This window comes from Poecilia latipinna, unplaced genomic scaffold, assembly GCF_001443285.1.
Source record: "Poecilia latipinna isolate Pla-1442-1.1 unplaced genomic scaffold, P_latipinna-1.0 Scaffold2, whole genome shotgun sequence".
NCBI lineage: Eukaryota > Metazoa > Chordata > Actinopteri > Cyprinodontiformes > Poeciliidae > Poecilia > Poecilia latipinna.
Window position 1 is genome coordinate 470,543 of NW_015112618.1, and position 7,416 is coordinate 477,958.

At 37.5% G+C, this 7,416-nt stretch overlaps 1 long non-coding RNA gene across 3 annotated transcripts in view; it reads left to right on the top strand.

Annotated features, from left to right (window-relative positions):
• The window catches only part of LOC106952137 (uncharacterized), a 136,065-nt gene extending 133,378 nt beyond the window's left edge, over positions 1-2,687 (top strand). For all 3 annotated transcript variants that reach the window (XR_001425926.1, XR_001425935.1, XR_001425943.1), the window contains one exon: positions 1,638-2,687. This is a non-coding gene — a long non-coding RNA (uncharacterized LOC106952137). The remainder of the gene's footprint in view (positions 1-1,637) is intronic.
• The last annotated feature ends 4,729 nt before the right edge of the window (positions 2,688-7,416 follow it).

Consider the following 7,416-nt stretch of genomic DNA (forward strand, 5'->3'; position numbering starts at 1 on the left):
ATTGGATAAAAAAACAACATATAAAAGCAGCTTCACTGCCAAAATGTGTGTGAGGAGTCGGAGGCAAACTTTGCAATGTAGGAGACTCCCACTCCCTCTGAATGTTGCAGGTAACATAATGCTGACTCATTTCTGAGACTTGAGGCAATGTGTGAATACCTGAGGACTCAGCTGAATCCTAGACTTGCCACTTTTTCAGCCTTGAAAGGCATGAGTCCTTCTTTTCAGGTCTGTGCAACCAGGGAGGCTTTCTTTTTGTTCCAGCTCTTCCCCTTCCATCCTCCCCTTCCGTCTCCGTCTTCCCCAACCCCTCACTCCCCCCACATCCTGGATACTCTCTTTGATAGTCCCTGCCTCTGCTCCAGTCTTTCATAGTTTCTTGGTTACCTGAGGATGTTTGTTTATGTATATTTCAGCTAGTACTTCCCTCGCTTCTGCCTCTACACTTACAGGCAAGCGTCTCTTTTTTTTTCTCTCTCAGAGATGTTATCCTATGGTGTGAAACTTTCATGTCGTCTTTGCAATGTGTCGCCACCTGATTGGCTTAGACTGCTGCCGGATGTAGTTCTGATCTCCTTTAAGATTTTATGTAACCTGCTTTGATCTAATGTTGGGAATTATTAAAAGGAAGAAAACGTGTAGATAACTAAAGGGTGAGGGGAAGAAAGCTGATCTGACATGATTCAGGGCCAGAGAGGAGAATGGTTATCAAAGTTTCTCTTCTGAAACTGTTTAAGTTGTGAGTATTATGTATAGTAGATATATATTACTGTAAACTTAGGAGTTGAAAATTCTGAGCTAAGCTTGAGAAATGTAAAACATTTTGTAAGAAATGTTTATACATAGATATTTAGATTCAGTTTGGAATGTGTGTCCGCTTAGATTGACGTCTAAAATCAGTGTTTAGTTGTTTGTAGGTGATAGGTGAGATTGGCCAGCTTCAAAGAAAAAGAATATAATCACCTGGGCACAAACTCTCAGTTACACAATGTGTTTAGCAGACGAGCTTCACATCAGCACACTGCATAATGCATACATAATAAATAAGTCAAGGACTCTGCTGTACCAGGTATTATTTTAATGCCAAAGCAATAGATACCTGACAAAATCAAAACAAACCCTTTTCCTCTTCTACCTTGGAGATATTCTGTCAGTGATGCATCATCTCTGTGTTTTATGCAGGCAACTCGGTCACAGAGGTGCTGCCACTGCATGAGAGTGTGCTAGTTCTTTAAATGAATACAATGGCATGATAAATAATGCAAGCCACATGTATTGGAGCCTCTGGTGATCTTTTTCAATCAGTAGAACTTTAAAGGGATAAAAGTATTTATCCTGAGTACTTGACTCTGAGCTTGTTTTCATCTGAGTTCTGGGTTATGGCTCGTGTATTTAGAGTTATTTCTGTGCTGTTGTTTTTTTACATATTAAGCTCTGTTTTCTTAGCTTCTGTGATGCTGTTCTAGTTGTCCCTTATTTCTATTATTCTCTGGGTCATTAATCAAGATTCATCAGATCCAAAGTTTTGCTGTAATTCTGTCAGCTGTATGCACTTAGTTTTAATCCCACTAATCCTTACCATTTAATACTTACTTTTCCTAATTCATTAATTGATTATTCTGTTTTTCACCATCCAGGTTCCATTGCTCTGGTGATTTGGGTTTCAGTGACTCCAACTTGCAGCAATTTTGTCATGAAGTTATCCTGCCCCATCACCACACATCTGCTTTTGTCCTGTTTGCATTTGGGTCCTAAACAATCATTGAGCAGTCCTCTAAATTCATGTTTATGAAGGTGTTAGAGTCTGACTGACAGTCTTGGTTATTATTACATATGCAAATGCAGCTGACAGCTGATGAAAATGTAATGGAAACAAATTGAAACCTACCTTATCTGGACAACACTGACTAGCAAACCACCAGAATAAAGAGAGGAAATTTATTACGCACTGGAATATGGAATGACAAGTAATCAACGTGAACAATTGGGGCCAATGAGATGTTATCAGAACAGTCATTATCAAAATAAATTTGTGCTGCGTATTTTTTCCATCTTGGTCTCAAGTCTTATCTCAGTTTGCACAGTGTGCCACATCATGTCCCATCTTAACATAATAATCCACAACAATTTTTGTTTATATTTTAATATTTTGTGAGGAGAAAGTGTAGATAAAAGTTTCTTGTGTTGTTAAGAAACTTTTGCCGATAGTGTTTTATTTGTTTCAGTTGTACAGAAAATTGCCTTCTCCAATCTTACAGGCATAAAGGTCTTCTGGTCGATTTGCGATACCTTGGAAACGGGACATGTCACACCAAAATTTGGCTTTTTCTTGTCTTTGTGCTTTCGTGAGATTTGTGTGTCTGCTCTGTCTTCATAGGCAGCCACTTATGCTCACCCTCATTTTAGTGGCGGTTCCTTCCATTACAGGGCGGTCATTACCTGTACCTGTCACCACACGCTTGCTCAGGAGTCGGGATTGCTGCGCAGTTAATGTCTTTATGCAAACAGCTGGGCATTTTACTAAATGTTACAAGCTAAACTTGACTGTATTGTATATTATTGGGGTTTTATTCATGATCGGAATGTCTTAATTGATTTGTTGTATATTTGTAGATATGAATTGTGCTGGTTTGTCTTGTAAAGTACCTTAATCTGACAATGTGAATAAACACTTTTCACATGAATTGAACGAAGTGAAAAACTGGTTGGTGATGCTCTCTTTCGTTAGATTAGTCTTCTATTATTTAGTTAACTTAAAACAATAAATGAAGCAAATGTTCTAAAGCTAATCAAGAATAACAATTGAAACAGATTTTTTTTTAAAACACACAAGGCAGTCTTCGGTGTCAGTTCATTCAGCTGCTGCTGAGCTGCAGAAGTTCTCTTAGAAATTTAATATTTTTCACTTTTCATACAACCGTCACAGAATTTGGGATTATGTGAAAGGGTAAGTCTTTCATATTAAATTTTTCCTCATTTGTCTTCTGTAAATGCATTTCTAATGCATTTTGACCACATTTCTTTTCTTTGTCGTATTGTTTTCTTTAACTAGTTTCCTTTTATTTATCAAATAAATTTGAATTACCTTTGGTAAGAATGCTGTCTTAAAAATGAACCTCCCCTTTCTTGCAGACTCAAAGAAACAGAATATAGATTGATGGATGAGTTTTTTTTTTTTTTTCATTGTTGAATCTAAACCCTTTAACCCTTTCATGACTTTGCTAACATGCTTTAATTTTTTGCAAGTATCCATATTCAAATGTGCATGCCTACAAGTCAGTGTATGGAAAAACACTTTATGGTAAGAAAAAAAAAAAAAGGATGTTAAAGACAACTTTCAAATTTGTTTTGCATTATCCTGTGGTTCTTGACAAATTAAATTCATTGATGTGCTCCTTCACTTATCTAACTTTTAAAAAATACTTTTAAAAAATCCTTGCATTGATTTTTCTCCCAATTAGGTCAGATGGATCGAATTCCCTCTAGAAAGTGTTAAACCTTTCTCCCAGTGTTTACAAAGCTATCCTAATTAAGCAGAAAAAAATAACAGTCCATCGTCCAAGAATAATAGCAAGGCTCTGTTCATTCTCACAGATTTTGTCAGGGTAAAGAGGAGCATGTTCTGAAAGACCTGTAACTAATATTGCACTGGGCCTATTAAATTTACAGTAACACACCAAGCCAGAGAAGTATGAGCTGTAAAGTAGATTTACAGGGTGGTAAACAGCGTGAAGAGATTCAGTCTGTTGCGAGTTCCAACTTAGAACGTGACTTTGAATGACAGCAAGGACGAAACAGAGCTGGTCATGATTTATAGCCTTGTGGGCTCAGGTGTTGGAGCAGACATGTGGTTTATTTGTGTAGCTCTGCAGAGCAATAAGCAACTTTCATTCTAGGTGAAGAAATGATAAGAAAAATGTATCTTGTCGATTTAACCCGCCTAATGCAAAAAGATCAATTGATAGGAAAAGATGAAGAAATTTGCTGAGGACACAAATGGTTCTTTCTCTTTTTTTACAGTAAGGTATAACCAGCAATAGCATAAAACCTGGTGCTGCTGCAGACAATATTAACAGATCCATCCATCAGCCCAGCAGAAAAAAATAATAAATATTTTGTTTTAAATTTGAAATGTTAACATATTCTTCCATAATTTGTTCATGTGGACATGGATTATTTTTCAACTTGATTTTAGTTGGAGAATATTTCATCAGAGTAGGAAGCAGCATTTTAAATAAATCATATGCAAATAAATCTGTGTTGTTCAGCAAATAACTTTTGTTATACCTGAGCACTTTCTCCTATGAAATTAGGAGCAAATAAACATGAGATTTCAAGCACAACTTCATCTCTCAGCAAAAACATGCGAGGTTAAGGAGCTCAGTGCTGTTCCTGAGGTACATTTTGTTGCATAAATTTCATTTTGCCCTGAAAGCAAATAAAAAAGTAACTTTATTTTATAAAACTTGCTACATTCTGCTCAGTCAGCTGGTTGTCTGCAACTTTTAACAGATTTTTAACTTTTTTTTTCTCATTTGTTTTGTTCCTTTATTTCCTGCTTCCCCTCAGGATCAGGTCTGTGGTGCGATCAGAGGGAAGCGTACACACACCGTTCAGCGAAAGACTGACCTGCTAATTTTTTTATCTGCAGCTAAAAACATGGCTTAGCTCAATGTGAATGCTTCCTGGTAACAATTGGTAACAACCTTGTTTCCATTTCAGTTTTGGCTGCTAAATTTGTCCCAGAGATGGATACATAGCCCCAGGAGTTTGTCCGTGGTTTTGTACGTATCACTTGAAACTCTATTGAGAGAAGAAAAGCACTTTAATTCAGAGAAGGAACAAAATCTGTGTCAGATTTTCTTTATATTCCAAACAATTATCAGGATGGGCATGTGCATGTTTTTGAGCATTTGTCCATCCTTTTATGCACCTGTGTGTGTGTGCGTGTGTAACTACAAGCAGGAAGTGGTGATACAGGTTAAGCAGCTGCATTTGATCTGTTTGGAGGCGAGGTAGCAGTCTTAGATGCACATGTTGTGTGACATCTGAGGCGGCCTCAGGGAGGAGAAACCGCAAAACTTTCTAATATCAGAGCTGCATGTGGGATGACACACTTCAAACCACCCACTGTGATCTGTACACACAAGCACACATAATGAGAAAAAATACACACTCGTGATGGGTCACTCCTCTAACACAGACGGTATGTGTTTAACATTTAAACATGTGCACGCTTACACTTAACTTAGCAACATGACCCGCCATCGGCAGCTCGTCAGCAGACACATTGTACCCCGGCACCCCCATGCAGCCCCACAGGCTCCAAAGCATCTACAGGCCACTTGTCCCATTTGCTGTTCTCAGTGTTATCTGTCAGACGTCCCATATATGTCTTAATTAACAATTCGCAAGGTGTATTATTTCAGGGGGCTTCCTCTTTCCTGAATGGGAGAGATCTGCTGGAAAAGCTCCACCGGGCCATCACACAACCAAAGGAAACCGAGTGCAAAAGTTGAACATAGTTAAATGAAAGTGATGGACTTTCCCTGCACTGAGGCTGTTTGTGGACAATGTAAATGAAACTGCAGAGAGTGCGTTTTTCCACCCTCATGCTGGAAGTAGTTTCCTGGCTTTATCCAACTTAATCAATTACTGTTTTAGTACAGAGTAGCTAAAGGTTGTATATTGGCCACTAATAGTTCTAAATGTGACTTGCATGGCCTAATATGTATAAAATCATCATTTACGCAATGCATGTGAAGAAGAAAGCTAAAATAATAAGAAATGGTTCCAGATACAAGTAAATATTTACAAAACTGATTGCCATACTATTTGGAAGTTTAGCAGAACAACACTCATCGTGTGCAAAGCGTATAATAATCTCCTTTCAATCTATTCTTAGAAATAGTTGAAATTTAAGAAACAAAGTGTGATCTTACAGGAAGAAAACAAAATTGTATTAATAATGCTGATTTTAAAAATGTGCAAAAATGTTACGAATCAAACAATGACAAGCCAAAAGGGAGATCTGATTATGACTGATTATTATATAAAGTGAACCCCCAGAATTTGCAGCCAAAATCTGTAAATATTTTAGATCACTTCTAAAACAACACATCTAACTGCCTATTTTACTAGACCAACACCAAATATACCCTAAATTGCATTAGTACCCACAAAACCTGTCTTTGCACTGTCACAGATGGTAACATTCACAGTCTTTCTTATCTCTGCTCTTGGGGGAACAGCCAATCAGCACCAAGGAAAGATTGTTGAGTAGTACTGCACTGAAGTTTGTCAGTTTCCAAAGCTGTGCTTTCTGTCAAATATTTTAACAGAGTTGACAAAAAAATCCATATATAGGCAATTTTTCTGCAATTAATTTCGAGATATTTTTCACTAAAAAATTTACCAATAGGTAAATCCGTGAAAACTAAATTGTGAGTAGATGGGAGTCCATTGTAGTTGTTGTTTTGCATTAAATTGGTGAAATGTTGTTCCTCACAGTGTGTTGCAGCAGTAGAGAAAGTGCTCTATGTGCAGAAGCTATTGATTCTCAATGCCATCATTTGGGGTTCAATTCCCACCTTGACACAGTTGTTCCTCTTCTTTCTCTGCACATTTCCTGCCTGGTTGCTGGTTGCCAATAGTCAAAAAGGTGAATTCCACCAGTTATGCTGAAGAGATTGTAAAAATAAATAAATAAATAAATAAAATAAAAGCTTAGGCTTCTGTGCAAAAAATCCCTCAGTGTCAAACTCATATTTTTGCCAGTGAACAAATACTAAGCTAATAAAATCATACCAAATAACGACAATCAGCAAAATCCAAACACAATTATCTAAAGGTGTTGAATGTAAGTGCTAGATATCTGTGAAAAGCTTTTCAGGGATCTTTTGCTACTTTTAGAAACCTTGTTGCTTTCAAACCTCACAGTTTCTTGAAAGTAACTGAACACTGGGTTGGATATTTTTGCTTTAAGAATAAAAATGCATTGAGACTGCCACTTCGCAAACAACGGGTGTTTGCTCAAGTGGAGCCAATTACTCAAAATAAATTGGGTCTTCCTCTCTAGTCTCTTCTTTGCTCCAACCAGCTCTCCTTCCCCCCAACTCCCTCATTCCTTTATTTTTCTGTTAAGAGTTGTCATTTGTAAACCAGGTCAAATCCACAACGAGCCCCTCCCTCCAAATAAACAGGCTAGTAATGGTTGTTTACCCAGAGTACAAGAGCCATTATTTGCTAGGAAGTTAAACATCTCTGACAGGCAAAATGGCTGCAGACAAATCACTGTTGTCCTTTTTTGAGGGATTGATTGGAGGAATGCTGATGTTTCCTTAACCGTTACCAGCAGCCTTGTGATGGCTTTTCAAAAAGCATACCAACTGAATAATGTAATGATCCAATCAAAAG